Genomic DNA, 25,924 nt, shown 5'->3' on the forward strand with positions numbered 1-25,924 from the left:
GCTACACAATGTTCAGCAAAGCATCGAACGGCAGCGAGGGGTGAGAGCTCATCAGCTAAAGTGAGAGTTTTTCGACCTTATTATGTCTCCAAAATCATTTTGATGGCACATAACCTCATAACCATAGACTGTAAATATAACATGACGAACGGCACTTCTGCCATTGTCTGAGCTATTTATTTAGCTGAACCTTTAAACTGCCTTTAAGGGATAGCCTGCACACTGACAACAGCAGATGTCAATAATCCTCTATCTACTGCAGCCTATATTCAGGTGAATTAAATATGTTGGCATAACATGAGGTATAGATGTAGGCCTATTTCTTTACAAAAGAAATATCTAATAATAATGGATTGAAAAGAGGTAGGCCTAATAATAGACCAGACATGACTGAATAGATATAAGAAAATGGACAACATATCCACATCAGTCCCCATCAACACAACTGTTTTCATAGGTCAGGACTATTAAGCTCTAAAACAGATTGTTTAAAATTATAGAGCTACTGTAAAAGATTCATGTATTTTCAGAAACACCTTGGATCAAATTTAGAGATAGGCTATGCAACATTAAAGATGGGTCGCCATCCAAATGTATCTTGCGAGTATAGAGCTCAACAGCCCCGCTGTTATTGTAATTATTGTTTTTGCACATTTAAAACTCGCCCTGTTTGCCCCCCCCCCCCCCCCCAATTATTGTTTTTTCACAAACCCAAATCTGGTCACCCTACTTTATACCCAATGTATTATGAATGGGCAGCAAAGTAAAGGGAATGCTGAGTAAAGTCAAAACCTAAATCACATCCTGAGGCTATATGCTTTCAGAAAATGGTTTAGGTAGTTGAATCAGTTTACACCCTTTTTTAATCTTGTGCATGGAAATTTCATATCACAGAGGTCAATGACCTCTAGCTGACCTCAGAGGTCAAATTGAGAATGGATCTACATCTTGTATCAAAACATATTACATCAGCAACAAACCCTAAAATGTTCATGCTTTTTTCATTTTGTGCACAATTTTTTATAGCCTAGGAATCTAGACGCACCCTAGCGGCAGCAAATTTAATTTGATTTGCTGCCCAGGCTAGCTCCACTGGTGGGGAAACGCATGAGACTCATGAGGTGTAGCGCTATCCTATAGACCTCTGAAGTTCGCCTACAAAAAAGAACCAAAACGGCCATCTTTGCCCATATAAGGAGATCCGGTTGTTAATTAAAGCTACAATGGCAAGTTGCATTGCAAGTTAGCTCTGGGTAGCAAAAATCTAAGTGTGCCGTCTTCACGTACCAGAGAGCACAGTATCAACTGGAAGGCAGAGGACAAAAGTGTGGTCAGGAAAACGTCTGCATATCAGATTTTTTCATCCACGCGAGAGTTTAACAGGTGCGCTAATTCAAAATCCCCATGTTATTTTCCCATAGGAAAAATCGCCAGATACCGGATGTCAAAGATGGCAGCTTTTTTGTAGGCGAACTTCAGAGGTCTATTGCGTGCAGAGGGAATTTGAAAGACAACCGATTATCCCGCCCCTTGGTCTGAGCACATTTTAATGTGGGTCTGGCTCGTCAGGCTACAATTTTTATGCGTAACAACTCCATTAATATGGCAATGAGGCTGACCCCACGACACATGGCCACATAAGGTTGTGATGTCCCACAGTGGAGCAGGCTTTCACTCCTGTGAACTGACCACGTCATAGCTCAGGGCGCGCTCTTTCAAGTACACCTCGCTGCAGCCTGCGGGAAGGCATGGCTTGACATCAAGCCCTGCCCACATCCAACTCAGCCATGTTGTCTTTGCCTGCGTCACTCCCCATACGCTTTGGCTTTAGGCTACTACCGACAGCCGGGCAGCGAATTATATAGTATATTTGTAACCCCTTGTTAACGGGTGTGTGCACAGGCACTAGTTACAATACATAAAACAATTAATTAAATGGCGCAAACAGGATCCTGAAGGTCTCAGCGGTGGAATGGTGAGCTGACTGAGATTCCTGAATACCAGTAGGCTAACAATTACAGACAATAAAAGAATTAAATAGCGTGGTGCCTCCACTGTAAAAAATACTACACTTACTGTATAGCTTGTGTATAGTGTATTCCTACAGAATTGAAATAATCAATGTGAAAATGGTCCAGTAATCTAGTGGTGGATGCATACAAATGAATTGCCAATACACCCAAAAGTATAATGAAATATAATAATCAAATATTTATTTAATAATAATAGCCACGTCGTAAACGTGACGACCAAAAAGCTGACAACTGTCAGCGAGTGAACAATTCACTCGAACGTTAACGTTAACAGACTTTAGCTAAAGGTTGGCTAACACAGTTAGCTTAAGCTAAACACTTAACGTCACCAGTGTGGAAGACAATACAATATACACAACTCAAGTTAAATCACAAGAATATACCAATCACAACAATATTATTAATCATATGTAATAAAATAAAACCCAACCCCCCCCCCCAAGCGCTGGCCGTTGGAGCTCGGTGGTGCACAGGACGGCAGCTCTCTGAGCTGCAGGCAGGACAGCAACCGCTGAACGGCTCTCCAACTCGCCGGTGATCCAAGCAGAGACGAGAACGTGTGTGTGTGTGTCAGTGTAAGTGCAGTTGACGTTACTCACGACCGATCACTCGACCAATCACACGAGTGAGCAGCACCAAATTCCTGGGGGTGCACATCAGTGAAGACCTCTCCTGGACCACCAACACTGCATCACTGGCGAAGAAAGCTCAGCGCCGCCTGTACTTCCTGCGGAAACTCAGGCGAGCAAGTGCTCCACCAGCCATCATGACCACATTCTACCGAGGCACCATTGAGAGCATCCTCTCCAGCTGTATCGCTGTGTGGGGCGGAAGCTGCACTGAATACAACAGGAAAGCCCTGCAGCGCATAGTGAACACAGCTGGAAGGATTATTGCCGCTTCACTCCCCTCCCTGAAGGACATTTACACCTCCCACCTCACCCGCAAGGCGACCACAATTGTGAGTGATGCAAGTCACCCCGCTCACAATTTGTTTGATCCACTGCCCTCTGGGAAGAGGTACAGAAGCCTCCGCTCCCGCACCACCAGACTCACCAACTCACCAACAGCTTCATACACCAGGCTGTTAGGATGCTGAACTCTCTCCCCCCTCCACCCTCAGCCACATAACATCCTGGACTTTTGGACCCACAATGGCTGCCTTGCATTACTCCACTTGTACACTTGCACACTTTGCAACTTGTTGTTGTTGTCCTGTGTCCTGAAAACACTTCTGAACACACTTCTGCTGCTCTTACATAACTTGCACCACTATGCCACTTCCATACTTAGGTCAAACAGAACTACCTCAGCCATTTATTGGCCTGACTTTTGCACTATTATTATATTGACTGTCTACTGTATGTACAATTGCACAATTTCAACCCATTTTTTTGCTGCTCTTATTTCTTCACTGTATGTGCCTTCTTATTTACTTTTTATATTGTTTTAATTGAATGTTATGTTTTTGTCTGTGGACCTAATTGGTAAAATGTCTTGTCTCCACCGTGGGATAGTGGGAAACGTAATTTCGATCTCTTTGTATGTCTTGACATGTGAAGAAATTGACAATAAAGCAGACTTTGACTTTGACTTTGATCACTCAGAACCGGGAGATTCCGCTCAGTCCTGACACAGGAAGGCAGCTATGTCCCAGCTAGCCGAGGATGCGACTCCGGTGGAGGATATTGCTGCAGTCAGCCTGCAGTGCACACCTCAACAGCACCAGCGGGTAGTTGGCGGTTGGCACTCCGGTGGGCTCAGCACCGGAGGCAAAACGCAGTCGTCCTTAGGAGGTTTGGCTCCGGTGGGCCCAGCAACGAAGCACAAATCGACTCCGTCTCCGAAGGAGAATGCAACAGGAGCTAGCAAGTCAGCTACCCAGGTCAGGATAGCTTCAGCTACAAAATAGCACTGACAAATAGCTAGCTAGACAAATAATAGCTGACCGGTAACTTAAAAGAGAAGGAGTAAACAAGTACGATGCGCCGATGTTACGGAGTAAGTGGGCCTATGAACTTGTCCAATGGTCTCCACAAACTACAGGCAGCAAAGTATCCTCTCTCTCTCCAGTGCAAACCTGGACCGTGACTGATGAGCCTTCTCCTCTCTGAGGAGATGGAACCTTCACGTTCCCCGCGATTTCGCGGGCATAAACAAATAACAAATAATGATTGGCTGAGTATAAAATTCAAATAAAAGCAAACAAAGACATTTGATTGGTTGACATGTACAGTATTCCATCCCAACATAACCATGACAAACCCAAAGCATTGTGGTCATTGTAGTGACAAAAATTAAACAGTGCAGTAATAAAAACTAAACAGATTTTACAGGTGCTTACATATTGTTTCATATTAGATAATAGAAACTGATAATGTAGGCTAAACACAAATCATTTCATGCAACCACAGTGAATTTTTTCATGTAGGCCTAGGCTAGTTATTTTCATTCGTTCATTTGATTTCCGGTTTTGAAACAATAACATGCACATTCAAAAATTAAATATTCATTTATCATTAAATATTGATGACAATGTGTTCAAACGGAAAACGAGCCATATTTCATTTAATTTAGCCCTCAAAAGTAGAATGGTGTGTTGTTTCATTATCATGGACTTTTAAATGTCAGGGCCCTCGGAAGTGTGGAGATACATTGAGCCTCGTAAATGGTGTAAAACAGTGATTTATTTGCATGGCTACCCCGATGCCTAAGCACCACCATTGAAAAAGCTGTTGGTAGCATCGGCTAACTAGCGCCAGATTTTGGAGTGCAGGGGACAAGCCGAGATGGGCTATGAGACATACGTTCACACTCTCGGTATCATGTTTCAACACACTTTAGGTCAATATCACACCGGAATTCTCCTTTAACAGGTGAACCAGAAGCATGCATTGTGTAACGTTAACCGGTTAGATCAAGCTAGACATAACCTCATCTCAAATACCAAGCAAGCAGCTATCGGACCACCGGTAGATAGGCTACTTGTCAGCAACCAGCAATGGTAACGTTAGGCCACCGGCAGTCCGCCGTATAAATGAATAAAGAAAAGGTGGTCAAAGCTGCGGCTCGTTATAGCCCAGCAGACCATGGTAGAACCGATGTGCAAAAACTCAACAGTCCGCCGGCGACAGCGAAACCGGTGGGCCGCCGCTTGCCATCTGGCTGGTTAACTTTGCTGGCTAGCTAGCCAGCTAGCTAGTTCCTATCTGACAAACGAGTAGGCGTTCTTATGGAAACGTTGGTGCTGTTGCGAGTTGTTGCACTGGTTTGAATCCACAGTTTACGTGTTGAATTACACAATAAAACGTGTTTTGCAGTAAGTTGCTGGTTTGTAGAATGTAGCACTAGCAGCTCGCTCAGTCTCGTTGCGAGTCCTGGCTCTCTCTGCTGACTGCCTCCCTCTCGCCGCCAGCAATTTTAAACTGTGTGACGTAATACAAAAAAACATGGCTGACTTGGATGTGGGCTGGGCTTGATGTCAAGCCCCGCCTTCCCGCAGGCTGCAGCGAGATGCTCCTCCGCTCTTTTGGTTACTCTAGGCAATGCAATGCATAAACATACTTAACTAGAATGCAAAATGAAATACAATAATGCAATTATAACATAGCCTAATTATGCTATAATAAACAATCACCAAAAATGAATCTAAATAATATTATATCTAAATCTGAGTCTAAATTACAATATGGAAAATGGCACTAACACCATGGATTAGGCAGGTCGGGTAAAGAAAAAATAACTAAATTGTTAATTGCCGGTGGGTCGTGGGTTGATGAAGGAGGGTTATGCTAAGTCATTAATGACCAAAATATTGACGCTACTTCACCTTCACTGTTCTCTATGCTGTGAATGCGTCTGTGGGCATATTTTGCGTGTCTCCTCCTTATACGTTATTTGGGATGCGCTAATTTGTGATGGGTTTTTTCGTAGGGAAGGGAAAAACTACACGTTTGCTGCTGTTAATGCTGATAAACATCGCATCTCACGGGATGCGAAACCTGGGTCACCCGAGTGGCTACAACGCACGCATTCCCTACCGTCTCTGCCGACAATTGCTTTGAAAACAGATAAGATAGACTTATCTATATCACATAGAACATCATGTCAGTCTAACAAAACAATGATAGACAGAGTTTTTAGGAAATAGACCAGAGTCTGGATTTATTTATTAATATTTGGTAATTAAATGTAAATCTTAGCTGATTCGAGACCATATGAGGGCAAGGTGACAATGTGTAAACGTGAGCAATATGGTCAAACGAAAAGGCCATTAGGGTAAATATAGGCTAAGGGTAAATCTAGTAGTCTAATACAAGCTGGCCCACATTATCCAGGGAAGGGTGTTTTGGGGAGGGGAACGTTCACTATGGGTTAATGTTTCAGTTAGTAGGCCTATAGCTTGACATTAGTGAGGACATTAAACTCTATGTGATCGATTTTGTTTAATTACCAATTATGAACTTTAATTAACTAATGAATAAATCCAGACTGCTGTCTATTTCCTAAAAACTCCGTCTGTCATTGTTTTTGTTAGACTGACGTGACGCTCTGTGTGAATAACATTATGTTTTACATGAGTTTATCAACAAAGACAGGGTAGTGGGTGCGTGTGTGGCAATTACACGGGTAACCCAGGTTCGCATCCCGTCAGATGCGACAATTCAGCCGTGGATGTGTTTTTTTTTTTGCAAACGAACATCGAAGCTAACGTGTTTCAGTCTAAAAAAACTTTCCTATGACAAAACCCATCACAAATGAGCGCATTCCAAATAACGTAAGAGGAGACGCGCACAATATGCCCCCTACGCATTCACTCACACAAAGAGGAGCACAGAGAACAGCTCAACACTGACAAGTAGCGTCAATATTTTGGTCATTAATGACTTAGCACAAGCCTCCTTAAAAGTCATTCATGCATCTCTACATGTGTATCGTCGGACTAATGGGATGTCGGACAAATGGGCTTCTTTTTTTCGGACTAATGGTAAGTTGGACTAATGGGATCTCTCCTCAATGGTTCATTTTCGGACTAATGGGATGTCGGACCAATGATATGGAACCACATACAACATGGTAAACAGTTTATAGCTTTTTAAAACAATTCTAGAACAATTTAAAGGTAGAGTACAGTAAGAAAAGTGCATCAGTGAGTGCTGTTTCTATACAGTGAAGTGTCATATCAAGAGTGAGAGTAGAAGAGGCAGTAAGTCACATCACTTGGCAAGTTAAAGCTCCTCACAGAAATGCCCTGCTGCTGTGACCACTCTATGACTTTGACATAAGCGTCTAAGTCACATTCAGGGATGTAGTGGAGGCTAAACGCAAGTAAACGTTTATTGCGCACACACACACAATGCCTACACACACACACAATACCTTTTTAATTACTACTTTTAATTTAATTCTTTACAGTTGAGCAGGCTTTTTAGAACAAGCATTGCATTACTTATAATTCCTTTTATGAGTACATGAAAATAAATTACTTGAACTTGAACGTGTAATCAAGCGTGTTCAGGCTAAAGTGCGCACATTATTCAGCACTCTACCGCATGACCTCAGTTTACAAAAACGTTCGTGCCCACGCAGGAAGATCATGAATCTTACACAGAGAGGAAGTCAGATTTAGTCACAAATATCTGCAAATAGTCTGTAAATATCTTAATGCTTGCATGCCACAACACATTGGCATGTTACGCTTTTTTAAATATTGAAACTAGTTTTCCTTTCTGTTAGAATCTTTGAGCTTAAACGAAATTCAAAGTGTTTGTTTTGCTCACATCGGACGGAGAGGTTCTTCAATGGCACAGAGGGGATGGGGTGTGGCTATGGCATAACTTCTTATATTCACGTTGTCCCAAACAGTCACAGTTTGAACCCTTTAGAGAAGATGGCAGCGCAAGTTACTTCGATGTCTAAATGCCTGTTGATACTGCTCGCTCTTTCGTTTATCATAAACATTGTGTTAATATGCCTTAACTCCAGTAGTGGAGCATCAACATGTCAGAATACACAGGAAATCTGGAAATACAACCACAATGACCACGGTAAGATATTTGCAGACCTGTCCAGGAATGAATACCAACAAGTCCAGGACTACATGTGGGCACAGAAGAGTTTGGAATTATCACCCGAAGCCACAGCAGGGCCTAAGGAGAACTTCATCTATATGATAGATTTAGTGCTCCCAAAGAAAGCTGATTCACTCCGTTATTTGGATGAATATGCCTCTGAGCCGGTGAGGTGGTGGTATTCCATGGCTCCTTGGGGTATATTAAAGAATATGTGGTGGGACCTATTGGAGGGGTACTCACCCATCGAGATGTGACGGCGGAGAAGTACAATCAGAGTCAGCTGAAAATAACCGCTCGTCCTGTCACCATTGGTGAACAAATACAGCTTTTTGATTTCCTTGATCGGGAGGTATTTGGGGAGATACTGAAGTTGAAGGAGATACTGAAGGAAAGTTTCAATTACGGCGATAAGAAGCCACTGCATCTGTTTGAGGGGTTGCCTAGTGGGATAAAGTCTGGAGACCGAGAGACGTGGATATCTTTTTGTCGGGACATGAGCGGAATCTATATCCATCCAGTCGGTTTCGAATTGTTGGTTAACCACCAAAGCCTCGACAGGTCCCAATGGCAAATAAGGAAATTGCTTTACAATGGTCAATACTTTGACACTGTTGACGAATTGAAAGAATCATACAAGAATGGCAATGTAACCAAAATCGTTTACAAGGATATTTCAGACTATTCCTCCTTAAAACCTATAAAAAATAATTCAGTGGAAATGCATGGATTCCAGTTTCTTCCAGTAGCAGCAACTGGAATCCATGCATTTCCACTGAATTATTTTTGGAATCTGATCCCTTATCATACCTGTTCATTCTTACTCGTCGCTCGACTTATCGTGACTAAATTCAAGATGGCTGCAAACTCTAAACTTCGTGAAGATACTGTCTGTATAAATTGTCTTGTAAGTAAACTACCAGTGCTTTTTCAAAGTTCTCAATGTCTCGTTTTAAATGTCAGGGCCCTCGGAAGTCTACCAATGAAGTGTGGAGATACATTGAGCCTCGTAAATGGGTGTAAAACAGTGATTTATTTGCATGGCCCGCCGATGCGAAGCACCACTATTGAAAAAAGCTGCTGGTAGCATCGGGCTAACTAGCCAGATTTTGGAGTGCAGGGGACAAGCCGAGATGGGCTATGAGACATACGTTCACACTCGGTATCATGTTTCAATACACTTTACTGTAGGTCAATATCACACCGGAATTCTCCTTTAACTTCAAAGTTGACCTAGATATTCTGGGTAAGTATACAACTACAAATCAATTTAGTAGTAATTGGCATTGATGTGCGTAATGGTATTCATATTGTCCAGATGCGTTACAATTGTTTTTTTAGATAATGTAATGAGGTGTAGGCCTAGTTTTAATAACAGAGTGTACAATTACAAATGGTCTCCGCTGCCATCTAGTGGCAAAAGCATTTAATTAATAAGGCTGCTTTGCTGGGGCATCCATCTGATATCCATATCTGTGCTGTGACCAGAATCACATTGCTGTGCCTTTTTCTCTTAAACAAGTGATATCACAATATGTAAACCTACGAGTCAGGAAGGGGTTACAGTCATTCATCCACAGGGAAACCACTTCAGGTATCTCTGTGGGAACATGCTAAACTTTTTCTCACCAACTATGCCTCACATAAAATGCTCTTAAGGGCATATGTTTAAAAAATGATATGGAAAAATTGCCACTAACTCAAAGGTGCAGAGTCTCTTTGATAGATTATACAACATTACACCAATGTTTCCTTAAGGTTGTATCCCTAAGGCAGTGGTTCTCAAAGTGTGGGGCGGGTCCCACTAGTCGGGAATAGAGACATGTCATGGGGCGCGATGAGGGAATTTATTTGTTTTTTTGTTCATCTTTAATAATGCCTTTCATTTTTTTGACAAGATCATAGATTCAAAACAAAATAGCCACACACAAACATAGGAGTCATAAACAGACCGAAATATGAATTCAAATAGTATCTGATCCAGCGAACCAACACAGGAAATGCAACGTGGAACCATTTTTTTTAACATTACCATTTTGCAGAGTTGATGGGGTCAGGTGGGGCTTGAAAATTCCCCACTTCCAAAGTGGGGAATGACAGAGAACATTTTGAGAACCACTGCCCTAAGGTATTTATGCATCTGGGGCCGTATTCACAAAGCCTTTTATCTTACCACTAGGAGTATTCCTAATTCGCACTAAAAGATTTTAGCTAGGAGTTTTCTCTTAAAAGTTATTCACAAAGCCTTTCAGACCTAATCTTAGTAAGGAAAAATGTCAACTCCTAAACTAAGAGTGAGTCTTCGTTGCTATGGATGACGTCATTACTCATGCACGAGCTCGACTGAAGTGGCCACCTTGATTGGCTGATGATTGTAACGCGGGAATGATTCCAAACACCTCCCTTACGATGATGAGTGACAGGTGACAGGAATGCGTGCGCTACACAAGGATGGAAGATGATGAATAACTGAATAAAAAGGCCTAGCCTAAATGAACAAAGAGTAAGGCGAAACAAATAGCCTAGTAGTTTCAGCCTAATGAAACATATGGATTGATGCAGTAGCCTATCTTTGCAACATTAAATTAATCTGTCACCATATGCCTATGTCTACGTTTGCAAAAAGGAAAACATTTTAATTTGATTCACACTCTACATACTTACAGCACACTGCCCCCACCTACCCACACACACACACTACACACACACACACACAGTCACTGCTCCACTCCCGCCCACACACACATCTTCACTGTCATCACTCACATACATTACATACAGTACTCTGCTTGCAATAGTAAGTCCCTGACCCCCCCCCCCCCCAACACACACACTTACATCATCACTGTCATCACTTCACATACATACAGCACTCCTCTACATACTTCCTGCACACTGCCCCCCCCCCCCCACACACATACACAGCACATTGTCTTCAGGATCTTCTCCAACACACATCCTCTACATACCTTACAGCACACTGCCCCCACCTACCCACCTACACACTACACACACACACACACACACAGTCACTGCTCCAGTCCCCTCCCCGCCACACACACACATCTTCACTGTCATCACTCACATACATTACATACAGTACTCTGCTTGCAATAGTAAGTCCCTGCCCCCCCACACACACAGCACATTATTTCATCAGGAAGCTTCTCCAACACACCTCCCCAACATACTTACAGCACACTGCCCCCCCCCCCCACAGCACACATTGTCTCATGAGGAAGCTTCTCCCCTGTCATCCCCCCACACACACACCAAGACCCTGGCAGTTGGGTTTGGCCCCTTGAGCCCGTGGATCTGCCCAAGGTTTCTTCCCTTGGTAAGGGGAGTTTTTCCTGCCCCTGTTGCTCTTGGGTGCTCCTTGTTGGTGCCCCCCACCCAATCCCAATCCTCCACCACCTTTTTATGCAGCCCTTGCCACTTAATCTACTAAACCCCCTCTTCTACTGCACTTTTACCCCCATTAATGCACAAATAGGCTGACACCAGACATAATTTCACTGCATTTCTTACTTCCAGTAACTATATGCATGTGACAATAAACTTCCTTGTATCCTTGTATCCTTGTATGAGACGTATTTACATGTTAAGAATGAGTAGTTTTGGTTGTTGGTGGCGTTATTGCATCCCTTAGTTATGCCTACAATGCAAAATTGTTCCCTCGCGATTGGAAGCTCCTAGCCGCATAGGATTTCAAAATATTGTGACGCGATATGCCACAAAAAGCTGTTTGTGAATAGGTCTTAGGGAGTTAGGAGTCCTCTCGACTTCTTTTAAGTTGTCCCAGACTTAGGTGCTACTTTTAGGTCTAAAATGCTTTGTGAATTACTTTTAGTGAGAAAAATTAGGAGTCCTAAAGTTAGGAGTGGCACACCCATTATTTTTAGGAGTTGCTCCTAAATTCGCCAGTTAGGAGCTACTTTTAGCCTTCTATTCTTTGTGAATACGGCCCCTGGTTTCTAGTAGACAGATTTATAATCAAGAGGGTTTGTCTAGCATTCCATAAAAAAATCTTTAAATGCTGTGGGCCCCAACTCAAATAGGATGTGGTAATTCCATAAAAAAATCTTTAAATGCTGTGGGCCCCAACTCAGATAGTTTTTTTTTGCCAGTGTTAGCTCATACACAATGAATCCTTACAAGCTCTGATAAGTAAAAGTGTAACTTATTATTTGTACGTAAAATATTGATCTGAAAGTCGAATTGTATGAGGATAATTGTGTCTCTTTTGTTGTATCCAATATGTTCCACGACAGTTCTCTTGTGTCCCAGAAGTGGGATCAGAAGAATGTCTCAGTTTTAAGTAACATTTTGGCAGGAATGTCTGGGGTCTCTGTCCTGTAAATATTTAGTTTAGCTGAATGCTCAATCTGGACCAGCTGTAGCAAACACGATCCAAGACTAGTGCATGTTATATCTATGAACAGGTTATTGAAGCAAGACGTGCAAATACCCATGAATGTTAATATATGCAGATGAATACTTATTTGCTCATAATTTAGGCCTATATACAACAGAAAAAGTTGGGACGTTGTATAAAATGTGAATAAAAACAATGTAATAATCTGCAAATCTCTTAAACTTATATTTGGTTGCAAAAAGGACACAGACAACATATCAAATATTGAAAATGACAAATTTTACTATTTAATGGAAAATATATAATTTTGAATTTGATACCAGCAACATGTTTCAAAAAAGTTGGGATGGGGAAACAAAATGCTGGGAAAGTTGTGTAAGGATAAATAAAACAAAAGGAAGAATGTTTCACAACTAATTAAGGTAACTGGCAACACGATTGGGTATGAAAAAGAGCATCCCAGAGAGGCAGGGCCACTTAGAAGTAAAGGTGTAGGGGTATTCATCCCTCTGTGTAAACCTGTGTGCACAAATTATGAAACAATGTAATTTTAAATCCTTCTTCACATGAAATTGTGACGTATTTAGGGAGTTCATCATCTACAGTACATAATATTATTAAAACATTCAGAGAATCCAGAGAAATCTTTGCAAACAAGCGAAAGAGCTGAAAAACGAATTGGATGGCCGTGGTCTTTTGGACTTCAGATGGCACAGCATCAGCACCAGACCTGTTTCCAGACCTGTCATTGTATGGGCTCAGGAAAACCTCTGATAACCATTGTCTATGCATAGTTTGATACTCAATTCAAAAACTGCAGCCAAAATTGTAACAGCAGAAATTGTATTGAGACATGATACAGAAAATACCACCCTCTTATCTGGGCCTGAGCTTGTTTAAAATGGACTGAGGTAACGTGGAAAAAGGTCCTGTGGTTAGACCAATCAAAGCTTGCCATCATCTTGCACATTTGGCAAAGCACAATCAATTCTGTTTTGAGTAACATATACTGCCATCCAAGTAATGTCTTTTCCAGGGACGACCTTAAATACTTCAGGAAAACAACGGCAAAATTAATTCTGCACATATTTAAATAGTATTTCTCCATAGAGGAAGAGTCCAGTTGCTAAGATGTCCTGTCTGCAGTCCAGATTTGTCAAATTAGGTGCATAATGGAATGAAAAGCATAACTAAGAATACCCCATACTATTGAGCAACTGAAATCCTATATCGGTGAGTAATGAGACAACATTTCATTCTCAAATCTGTAGCAAATGGTCTCCTCAGTTCCTAAACATTTACAGAATTGTGTTAAATGAAGAGGTGAAGCAGTACAGTGGTAAACATGCTCCCGTCCCACCTTTGTTTAAAACATGTTGCTGGCATCAAATTCAAAATTAACATATAGGCTACTTTCCATGAAATAGTCCAAAGTTTCATTTTCAACATTTGATATATTGTCTATGTCCTTTTTGCTGCTAAATATGGGTTTATGAGACTTGTATATTGTGACATTCTGTTTTTATTTGCACTTTAAAACTTTTTCTGTTTTGGGGTTGTATACATACACACTGAAATTTTGTCACTAGCAACCAACATCTGTCCTCTGTCCAAATAGGCCTACAGTTGCATTTTCAGCTCTGAACAAAATTGTTCAGGAATTAAATTTCAGCAAAGTGGAACAATGCACAATGTTTCATTCAAAGTGGAGTGCACAATGTTTCATTCATTCATCAAGTACAAACTCCCGCACTAATTTAAGGCAGCAAGTGCATCAGCAGGAAAGGTCCCGCCTTTGACAATGTTAATGGCCAAACATAGACTAGGATTTTGCGCGAGTCATATTCAAAACTAGATGTACCGCATAGCGGTACAAAATATGACCGCCGCTCAGTCCTGTACATCCGTTCCGCGAAAATAAATCACACTTCAATTTGTCTCCATATTTTACTCCATCCCCCACTCTTGAAACTTTTGTGTATGCTTGTGTGGCATGCCTGAGTGTGTGTGTGCAGCTGCACAGAAAGTAACCTACTGGTGCTGAAAAGGTGAATAGATTGTAGAATAGCCAAAGAAGATGTAGCATTGTTATAAAACCTTTAAAATCTCTAAACAATCACAAGTAGGGCAGTTAATCACAGTTCATCCATTGCAACTGGATTGATGAAAGGTCACTTACACCTGTAGGCTACATTGTATTTGGGAAAAGCAAAAGGTATCAACATAATGTTATTTATTTATTTATTTATTTATTTTTTGTGTAAAACATCTCTGTCAGTTCCATGCCGTTTTCAACAGCTATCAAAACAAAGGTCATTTTGGATGGATGGATTTTTTGTGAATGTTTCTTCTTCTACATAAGATTTTAGTCATCTTTAGTTCATGTAATACTTTATTGTCAATGCACAAATTAAGTAACAGTAGTCTGAAACGTTATTGTTAATGCACAAATTAAGTAACAGTAGCCTAGTCTGAAACGAAATGCTGTTTTACATCTAACCAGTGGTGCAAATAACTGACATGTCCAAATGGGCCTTGATGAAATCGTTAAGCTAGACTGTTCATACACATTTTAACGGGCCAAAGTTGAAGAGCTTTTGTCTGTTATTGTTCGTGCAAATATAGGCTGATTCATGTTCCCTTGCATTGTGTAACTGAGGTCCATGGCTAGTCTGGCTTTCATCAGACCAAGCTCAATCTTTTAAGAAATCAAAAAATAAATAGCGGGCAGATCAGGCTGGGTTCACCCAGCCTAGTCCATAGGCACCGATATTGTTTAATTTTCGATTGAGATATACACGCTCTGGCTATTCTAAATGCAAAAATGCATCAGGGAGTTATGACAAAACGGTAACTAACAAACTAGATCCTAATAGAAAGCTGTTAGCTTCCCTAAGCTACAGGTAGGATTATAAGGTAGGCCTATTTACAACATAAATTGTCAATAGGCTATGCTGGCGACACAAATAAAATCTCCTTTGGAAACCAATGGCTTACGCCTTACAGTATCAAGCGGACTTAAACTGCCATATCGTGGCGAAAATTTTTAATAACATTCAAGCAGCTCCATGAGTCAAGGAAAGCGCAAATGAAGTAGCCACTTCTAGATGGGACCCACTACACAGTAGCTTAAGGTGTGTTGCTAAAGCAGCCATAATGAAATGAAGGTGTCATTGTTTGGATACTTCACACACACGTGCTTTTTAATTTCACAAGACTACAACTAAGATGTGCTTTGATTACTACCAAGCTGTAATCAAAGCACATCGATTCCCCTCTCACACCATGCACGCACTTAAAACAAAATAAACAGGCGTCTCAGTCTCACGCATGTATAGGCAAAACTGTATCAGACCGGTGTAACGTTGGTAAATCTTCCATTGCACAGAATGATTTTGTAGCACGTGCAATAAATGACAGTCGAAAGATACAAACAGTGCTGCTATCAATTTGCTTGGTATAACCGCATTTATAGTTTTCTACAAATGCAATCAATCAAATGCCTCCATCACTCAACTAACGCTAACGGTAACATTACCTAGGTCCTTATTGATATTACAAGATTAACGCATTCCTGCAGTAAAAACCAAGCATGTCCGATAAACATCCTCAGATTTATTTCGGCTTCAAGAAGAAATGGGAATTACACTTCATGTGAACATCGTCCTATCCTTATTAGATGTCCGCTGAGGTAAATTACAGTCCTTGTAGGAAGTGTCCATTGTTTTTTCCAACCCACTTTTAACTTCCAACAAAATTACGTCTCACTACAACGATGCGCCATCTAGTGGACAAACGACTACTTATCGCCAATACTGAAAATGCAGCCATGATGATGATGATGAATATTTATTTTGGCTTTCTTTTAATCCTACTGAATTTGTAATTATGTATCGGCCGTTCTAATACCGATAGTATGTGGGTGCCTGTGTGTGTGCATGTGTATATGTGTGCACCGCCATTTACAGGCCAATGAGTGTACAGTCACTAAATGTACACATAACCTAATTTTTTTAGACCCCCCCATGGATGAAATTCTACAAAACTTGGCATACCCCCAGAGAATGCCAGGTCAATCATACACATAAAATTTGGTGCAGTTCTGAACATCTTAACTGAAGATAGGGGCAATTAAAGCAGAATAATATTGCATTTTCATTTTTTACTGGGGGGTGGGGGTGCAAATCACAAATGAGTGATTATGAGCCAGGTTGATGTGGGCCCTTGAGACCAACATACTATAAAAGATTCTTCATCCTCAGTGCCACGGTTCAGGTAGTTATTTAGGAAAAACTGTTTGTTTTTTTGCAGTTCGGGGGGCCCAGCCCGGGGGGGGGCTGGTGGTGGTACCCGGGGACGAAATTAAATTTTTCCGTAAAAGTCTAGTGGGGCTACATACCCACCAAATTTCATGTACCCCGGTGGTTCGGTGTCCCGGGTATCAATGACCAAAAATTCAGGGAGTAGATGACGGGAAAAATTCTTGAATTATGTGCATGTGTGCGTGTACAAATTTATGTTTATGTGTGTGGGTGTGTGTATGTGCGTGCTTGTGTGTTTGCCTGCGTATGTGTGTTTGTGCATGTGCATGCATGCGTACATATGTCTACTGTGTGAGTATGTGTCATACGTATGATTACTGTAAATGTATGTGTGTGCGTGTGTATCTGTTTATGCACATGTGTGCACATGGAATGGGTTAACATGACCCCTGGAGGCAAAAATTGGTCATCCTAGGCCCTACAGTTCTCAAGATATTCACAGAGAACTGTGTCTGCCCCTCCTCCTTTCGGGGTCCAGTCCAGCGGGGGGGCTACAGATCAAAACGAAGAATGACGGTTCCATGCTATCCATGTGGGGGTACATGCCCACCAAGTTTTGTGTACCCGGTCTTTCAGTGTCCCGGAATCCTTGTTGGTGTAATGCGTCACTAAATGTACACATAAATTATTTTATTGTAAGGCCCCCATGAACGAAAGTACACAAAACTTGGCATGCATTCGGAGGGTGTCATAATGATCCTACACTTTTAATTTCGTGCAGTTTTGACCTTGTCAGCCAGAGATATTGTGATGAAAACACCTAATTTTTTTGCTTTTTAATTTTTAACTAGGTGGCGCTATACATGAAATAAGTGGTAATGGGATGGGTTGACATGCCCCTTAAGACCAACATACATAAAAAGGTGGACCTCCTAGGCCCTACGGTTATCGAGATATTCACAGAAAACTGTCTCCGGCCACCTACAGGCCAGTTGGTGTATAGTAACATAAATTAATTTATTGTGTGGCCCCCATGAACGGAATTCCACAAAACTTGGCGTGCATACAGAGGGTGTCATAATGATCCTACAATTCCAATTTCGTGCAGTTTTGACTATGTTAGGTCACAGATACCTTCAATTACAACACCTCATTTTACTTTTTGTGTTTAACTAGGTGGCGCTATACATGAAATGAGTGGTTATGGAATGGGTTGACATGGCCCCTTGAGATCAACATACAAAAAAAAAATGGTCCTCCTAAACTCTACAGTTTTCGAGATATTCACAGAAAACTGTGTTTTGCCCTACCCTCCTTTCGGGGTCCAGTCCAGCAGGGGGCTACAGATCAAAACGAAAAACGATGGTTCCATGCTATCCATGTGGGGTTACATGCCCACCAAGTTTCGTGTACCCCGGTCTTTCAGTGTCCCGGGAATCATTGACGGAAATTTGGGCATGCGAAAAAGAAAAAAAAAAAAAAAAAATCTGACTGAACATTATTATGACCGCTTCGCTGCGCGGCGGTCATAATAATGTCAAAAAAAATATATCCGCAGACAAAAGTGAAGTCCTCGTTCATTTGGTAACCACTTTTGGATAGAGGGAAAAGGAGTTATAATAATAATAATAATAATAAGCTTTATTTATAAGCACCTTTCATACACAGAACTTAAAGAGCTGTACATTGGGAGCATTTAACACAATAATAGCGGACAAATGGGAATTCACAAGATGGTAAGGAGATACAACAACACATAATAAAACTAATGCAGTGAAAAGTGAAGAGTTAGCCCCGAAGTTACGGATAACTTCGGCCCTGTGTTCTCCAACTTGGTCAGAAGAAAAACAGCTTGTTAACGCTATCAAACAAAGCCAGAAACTACTACTAACTACGATACGAGATATAGCCTACCTGCCAGCCTATAAATCCTATATTTGTCATCGGGTGACTGGTTAGTGCAGAAATGAAATAGCCTAAACTGCACCACTAAAACCTCCTCTCCATAAAGGTGATAAGCCATTAAACAATACCCTATGCAAGATGTTCACCTTAATATAACGTTTACAAAGCTGATTTGATGCTAAACAAACTTGTAATAGGGGAATCGTTTACCTGGCATAGCCATACAGCATAGATGTAGCGAGTTACTAATGAGAAAACCAGCCATGCAAGTTCAAGGACAGCGGCCTTTAGAAAATCTTTAGAAAATCGTGAAACATTACGTTGTCAATAGATATAGCTCTTTGGAGATAGTTTTAACCTGTTGTTAATCTTTCACCTCCACAACAAAAGCATGGAGGTACAGGGGAGACAAGCCACGAGAAGTTTTATTGGCTAATTGCTATACTGACAAAACCATAATATACACTGTAAAAAATAACACTACATCTTACTGCAGTAACACAAGTATACTTTACTTACTATAGGCTGACCTAGTGTTCTTACTAGAGTAACATTAGTAATGTGCCGAACTTGCAACAATGGGGTCTAAAACTTGAGATACACGAGTAAGCTTCACAACTCAGACCTGAGTAAACTGGACTCACGCAGTGCACACGCGCACAGTTAGCAGAGGGAGCATTCTGGATTCCACAGCCAACGGTCGGCAGTGTAATGGTGTGGCTGACTTTTGGGATGGGAGTGTAACGCAGCTTCACCAGTGACTTTGCTCTGTCCGGTAAGTTTACAGTATGTATTAATGTGTCAAATGTTTACAGTATAGGTTGAACTAACAGCATTTGTGCAAAACTGTACATTCGGTTTCATTAACAGCTGGGGTAATGTTAAGTTCAACTTGCTAAGTGGCCGATATATGCGCTAGCTGCTAACAGTTTGCAGCTATGCGAGTTAACACTGCCTCAGACCATGCAGAGCAGAAAACAAATATTCTAGGTATTCAAGCCCTTTGATATTTTTGTCATCGAAGTTATGAGGAAGTGGTGGCCCTGGGGTCTAGAACTAGGCTGTATAAATTTGCCAATAGCAGTTGTCTTCATGAGCTCTCTTAATGAAGTTTAGTTCTAACGTTAGCCATTTCTCATGAGAAACGGCTTGCTAGCATGCTAAGTTGATTCAAAACGTGTACAGATTAAACTGTGTATGGTTTTACGTCGATATTCCTACTGTATTGATAAAACAATTAGGATAATTGGACTCATAACCTTACTGACTGAGAAAGCCATGGTCTTTTATTTAAAATCTTTCGTTGTGATTTAGCAAGAGGACTTAGGTTGCAGTGTGTGGAATTTGAGCAGAATGTGCCATTATTGAGGTGCAAAATGGCGTCATATAATTCCAACGATGATTGACATTTTAAATTCTATTGTGATAAATGTACTAGGCCTGAAGCAATAGAGAAAATTAAGTTGCCAAATCATAATATTTTTAGCTTAACAGTATTAATTAAGTCTCTGGAGAAATAATTTAATTTAACATTTAATGTGAAACTTAATCAGCTGTTTTAGTTAAACATGGCCAATAGATGCATATTGATAATAATTTTGCCCTCTTTTTCTTTTTGCAGTTGGAAAACTGAAAATGCAGAGCAATGAACTGGACATGTAAGTTGTGCTTGTTTGGATGTGAAGTCAGAGGTCAGTTGCTCAAACACTACTGATTGAAACATGGAGGTTACACCAGAATACGACCGAAAAAACTGCAGAGGGTGGTGAAAACTGGCCAGCGCATCACCCGGTTCCTCACTCCCCTCCATCAAGGCCATCCAGGGCAAGTGATGCTTGCGTGGTACAGCATCATCAAAGACTGTTCTCACCTCAACCACAGACTGTTCACCCCACTCCCCTCTGGGAAGCGTTACAGGTCTCCCTGCACCCAAACCAGCAGGTTCAGAGGAAGCTTCTTCCCTGCGGCTGTCACCCTACTGAACTCTAGCTCTGCATCCCGGTGACAACCAACCAACTAAGCCCCCGCCCGATGCCTCCTTGCCTGTGCCTGTTGAGGTGTCCACCATGACCATGGAAACCTTGACGGGGGACACCCACCCCCCACGGACAATTGCCCTATCCCACCCATAGTGTTCTATTTATTTACAAATGTACATACTGTAATTACACTTATACATGGCATTTTCTACTGCTCTTCATACTATTCATCCTGCACATACATATTATTCTTACTACTGTTATAATGTTACTGTTTCTGCACTACAGTACTGTTACCACACTGCACATAGCTGTATACTGTACATATATGTCTATATGGTTCATACCGAATATATCCATATTTATTCTGCTAATACATTGCACATATTTATATATAATTTATATTACTCTAAACCACCTTCTGTAAACCAACTGTATACTACTGTTTACACCGCATATTTCTTATCCTGTCTATGCACCACCTGTCTTTGTATATCACATTGCATTTTTCTGCTTTTTTTTTCCACTTCTAGTTAGATGCAAACTGCATTTTGTTGTCTTTGTACTTGTACTCTGCAAAATGACAATAAAGTTATCTAATCTAATAGTGCCAACTATTTGTGTATATTCTGCAAGTAAACTTTACTGTCCAACATAAAGTACCCTTTACAACTCAAAGTAAGGGTAACTCATTTAACAGTAGTAAATACAACTTCGTTTCAAGTAAGCTTTACTCGAGGGCATGAAGTAAACTTTACTAGTTGGAAGTAAGTAACCAGAACTTTAAAGTCTTAAGTAAGGATAACTTCTTCTAAGTAAGCATTACTTGTAGACATCAAGTAAACATAACTTGGAAGAGAAAAGTTTTGTTTACTTAACTTATTTAAGGCAACGAGTTTCCACCCTTTTTTCAAGTAACCATTACTTATTATTTTTTACAGTGTAGGCCTACATTAAATTAGTGTTTAAAATCTATCCATGACGTGACCAGAGACAGAAAGGTGTGAAAGCATGCACTCCTGTACACCCTCTCTAGTCACCCTGGGAAGCAGGGATACACAGCAATTCTGTCATTCAATCCAATTTTAAATCTGGAAAACTCATTTACATTAGATGCAAATCAGTATAACATGAATATGTAAATAATGGAAACATACATAATGTATATAATATACATACCTCCTTGTACAGCAGTGATTTCAAATTATATTCTCATAATTGGAGTCTCATATGAATCCTCATAATCTCATAATATATTGTCAAGTATATGAATATCTGTGTGCCCATAATTGATACTCAGTATCTGCGTCTGAAGGAAGGATCTAAATATGTCTCACAGACACATACATGTATATATGTAGTCACAAACACAATCTTTGTCATGGCTGTGTGCTCTGATTCATCAATGGAAAGTGGTGAAACTAGACCTTACTTCAGTTACCTCTCGCATCAGATCATTCATGAACTGTAATACGTTCTTATTGCTGTCATTTTTATCATGCTGTCATCCAAAGGTGTGAAGAACGTCTTTCAAACCAAAGACATGGCTTTTGAAGAGATTTACCTGCCCTGGGCCTCAGAGCGGAAGGCCAAGATCCCCGTGCTGGTGGAAAAGCAGTTGGCCAGCGAGCAGGAGGCTGCTCTGCGTCACGGCAAGCCCATGCCTCGCTACCTGCACGTGGCCAGCAACCAGACAAACCGCTGGGGACACCATCGCTCCTACCATCCAGGTGATGAGCTCTGTGGGAGACCACCTGAGTGAGAGCGAGCCAGAGGAGCACTCCATGTCCTGGGCCAGGTGAAGTCCTTCCTCTCTCTCTGTTTTTTTTTTTTTTTTCTTCTTCTCACACTTCGGTGCTGGTCCCAAACCCACCCATCATTCAATAACAATCTTTCTCTCTGTTTCCTTGCTTGTCTGTGTGTTTCTTTCTTTCTTTCTTTCTCTGTCTCTCTCTCTTCCTCTGTCTCCCTCCTTCCTTCCATCCTCCCTCTCTTAGGTACAAGTTGGCCATCACCAAGCACAAAGATGTAGAGCAGAAAAGTAGTAGTCTCTATAGCCAGGATGATATGTGGTCGCCTGCAGTAGACTTCAGCAGATTCATTGCTGATAATGAGTCAATTGTGAATGAGGTAAGAGGTGAAATCATAACTTTTTCTTCACAGTCATGCTCATAATGTGGTCATCTAACAGGACGTCACATGTGAAAATTGCACAAGTTTCTTTTTTTTTATCTTTCATTACACTGGGAGAAATGTGCAATGGATATTCCATATAACCTTTAGTCTATCTTTAGGCATTTTACTAGGTAACCCTAGTATTTACAGTGACTACTGCTGAAATAAGTTAGGGGATTGAGACAAAGTCTCTCAACTTTAATGTTGCTCACTTTCTCTATCCTTCAGGATCTTGTTGCCTGGGTGACTGCAGGTTTCCTGCACATTCCTCATGCAGAGGATATTCCTAACACAGTCACCGTGGGCAATGGTGGCGGTGTCATGCTGATACCACACAACCCATGTGGACCCATCCATCCACTCCCCTAATGGGGTTGAACCAGGGTCAGAGTACAGCTGCGAGTACAACAAGATGGCCTGCCTGAAAAATGACCTGTGCACACCCACACTGGACTCATTCACTTTTAAAGGGTTTGATGGAGGTTTTGAGTAGAGTGTGTAGGGCTGGGCACCGAACGCCGATGCTTTTATGGCATCAACCGAAATGCTCCGATCCTATCGTATATCTAAAAATTTATTAGATTTCGGTGCCAAATTTCGATACCCAAGGAAATAAATCTTATTGTTTGTTAGCCAATAAACAACTTGTGTCAAGAGATCTAAATTGTCTATTGATCAGTGAACTTTCTCTCAACTCCTCCAATCATGACAGCTACAACAACATGCACACCACGATGAATGGTTTCTGTGTGAAATGTTGTCCTTTTGTCTCCCAATAGCTGGCCAGCCAGTCCCATGTATTGTCAGTGAAGCTTTCGGGAACATTCCCCAAACGTTGTGTTTGCTGTGTTGTTTTTTTTTCTCACATAGCGTAATAAATGGCAAAGAAATCAAAGTGTGGTTCCACTTCATTAAGGTGGATGCCAACAAGGCGAAAGGCCACTTATGTGCAAAGGATGCTTAAAAAATTGTGCACTAATCTGTTAAATTTACATTTAGTACTTTAAAGTAACATAGTAGTACTTCAATAGGCCTATACAGCAATAATCTCTTACATATTGTTTATTTGAAATATTTTTTTACAGATGTTTATGGAAAAAAAAGTTTGTATTTTTATGCCATTTGTTTCTTTGATTTGTTTCACCAATAAAGAAGAATGTATTTTTGTTGTTAAAATTGATTTACAAACATACGTATGGTATCCAAAAAAGTATCATTCAGGAACCGGCATCGAAATCAAGGTATCAAAATTGTATCGAAAAAGTTTAAACGATACCCTGCCCTAAGAGTGTGTGTAAACAGGTTCAAGCCATTTCATGGTGAAACATTTTCTGAAATGGGGGCTTTGGAATGAATTAAATTGATTTTTATCTGGACCCGGTTCCCGGATAACGATGGATACAGTACATCTTCATCTTAAGTAAAAATCCTTAAGTAAAAATGTCAGGTGATATACACATTAATTCACTTCAATACGAAAATAGAAAAACGTTGACATCTGCATGAAAGCATCCCCAGCAGGCTATAGGCCTACTACACACATACATACATAATAGTAATTATTTAAGATTAACGGTAGATTGTTGCACCGTGTTCATATTTGTTGCAAGATACAGTCTATGAACATGGCTGTCTGCACAATAGTGTTTTGGGGTAGGCCATTACTGAAGAAGATGAGGAAGAGTCAAGTCAAGTCGGCTTTTATTGTCAATTTCTTTACATGCACTGGTCATACAAAGAATTGAAATTTCGTTTCTTACTTTCCCATGCAGACATAGACATGCTTTAAATACAGACATAGACATACTATAGACATAGCCATAGACAATAAACATTAAATTAAAGTGCAAGACTGAAATATAGATATAGAACATGTATGTATCAAAATAGAAATATAAAAAAATAGAGGTAGTTGTGTTGTATATTTATATAGTCTTAACAGTTACATGAAGTTTAAACTTGTGCTTGTGTGACCTGTATATTTACATTGATATGCAGTATGCAGTAATTTCAAGTATATCAGGCTTGATGTGAAGCAGCAACACGTTAGGCTGCGCAGTCACAGTGCAGTTCCACAGGGCGGTGTTGGGGGGGGGGGGTTTTAAATAACAGGCTTTAGCAGCACTGGCTAAACGACATGATCCTTATAATACATTAATTACTACATTTTAATGATCTGTTGGCCATTTGGGAGTGAACCAATTGCGATTTCAGGAAATGGAAATGTTTTCAGATTAGGCCAAGTATATGTGTATCAAATGTCACATTTTCACATTCAGTAATTCTTGATATATGGACGTGTAGCGAAGCGAATGTATGGAAGCGAATTATTGAAGACATCAAGACTCACCAATTCCATTACACTAAGGCAAAGACCACTCTTCATCAAAGTCCAAATCACAGTGCGTGCAGCCCACTGTATGCCAAAGTGCCCTCTCTTTATAAATGGTCAGTAGCCAAGTGGGAACCGGATAACTCCGCAATCTCCTCTAGCCTTGTCTTTGTTGTCTTCATGATTTCCTTTAAAACGTTTTTATATTAAAAAGGAGAAATCAATTATCAAAAATGATATACCAGTGGAACCTGCCACTCTTTCTCCTTGTGCGCTCAGACGCGTTCCGAATTGAAAGAAGTAGCATAACGTTGAAGTTAGGTCTGCTGCATAATGGAGACAGAGAGGACCCAAAAAACATCATCCCTACGTAAGATGCTGTTGGTGCATTTTGACATTTTGTCAACGTTCTCTAAGAAGAGTGAAACACAGTTTGTAGTAAAGCTGTTTTGGCTAAATTTTGGCGCCCCCTCTGTCCCTAGGTGCCATACGCATACGCGTGATGCGCGTGGCGGTAGCGGCGGCACTGCATACAAATGACAGTGCTACGCTTACAGAGTTTCTCCAAATTTCCTCAGGAGGGCGACGCTTTCACTTGTTGACAAGAGCAGCCTAGTTTAAACGCTGTCGTCTGCTTATGGTGTGATTTAGCATATAACATAACATAACATTTAGCATTGTAACACTACAGACTGCCATAGTGATTAGTGATAGTGCATTATGGCTACTACACATTCATGGCAAGAACTCAGAACTTTAGAGATAATGAATCTACAGCTGTGATGTCAC

General features: G+C 40.8%; 1 pseudogene; it reads left to right on the forward strand.

The window, feature by feature from the left end:
* The first annotated feature begins 3,681 nt into the window (after positions 1–3,681).
* Positions 3,682–23,296, forward strand: LOC125310755 (annotated as a pseudogene).
* The last annotated feature ends 2,628 nt before the right edge of the window (positions 23,297–25,924 follow it).

The sequence above is a fragment of the Alosa alosa genome, chromosome 2 (assembly GCF_017589495.1).
Source record: "Alosa alosa isolate M-15738 ecotype Scorff River chromosome 2, AALO_Geno_1.1, whole genome shotgun sequence".
Lineage (NCBI taxonomy): Eukaryota > Metazoa > Chordata > Actinopteri > Clupeiformes > Clupeidae > Alosa > Alosa alosa.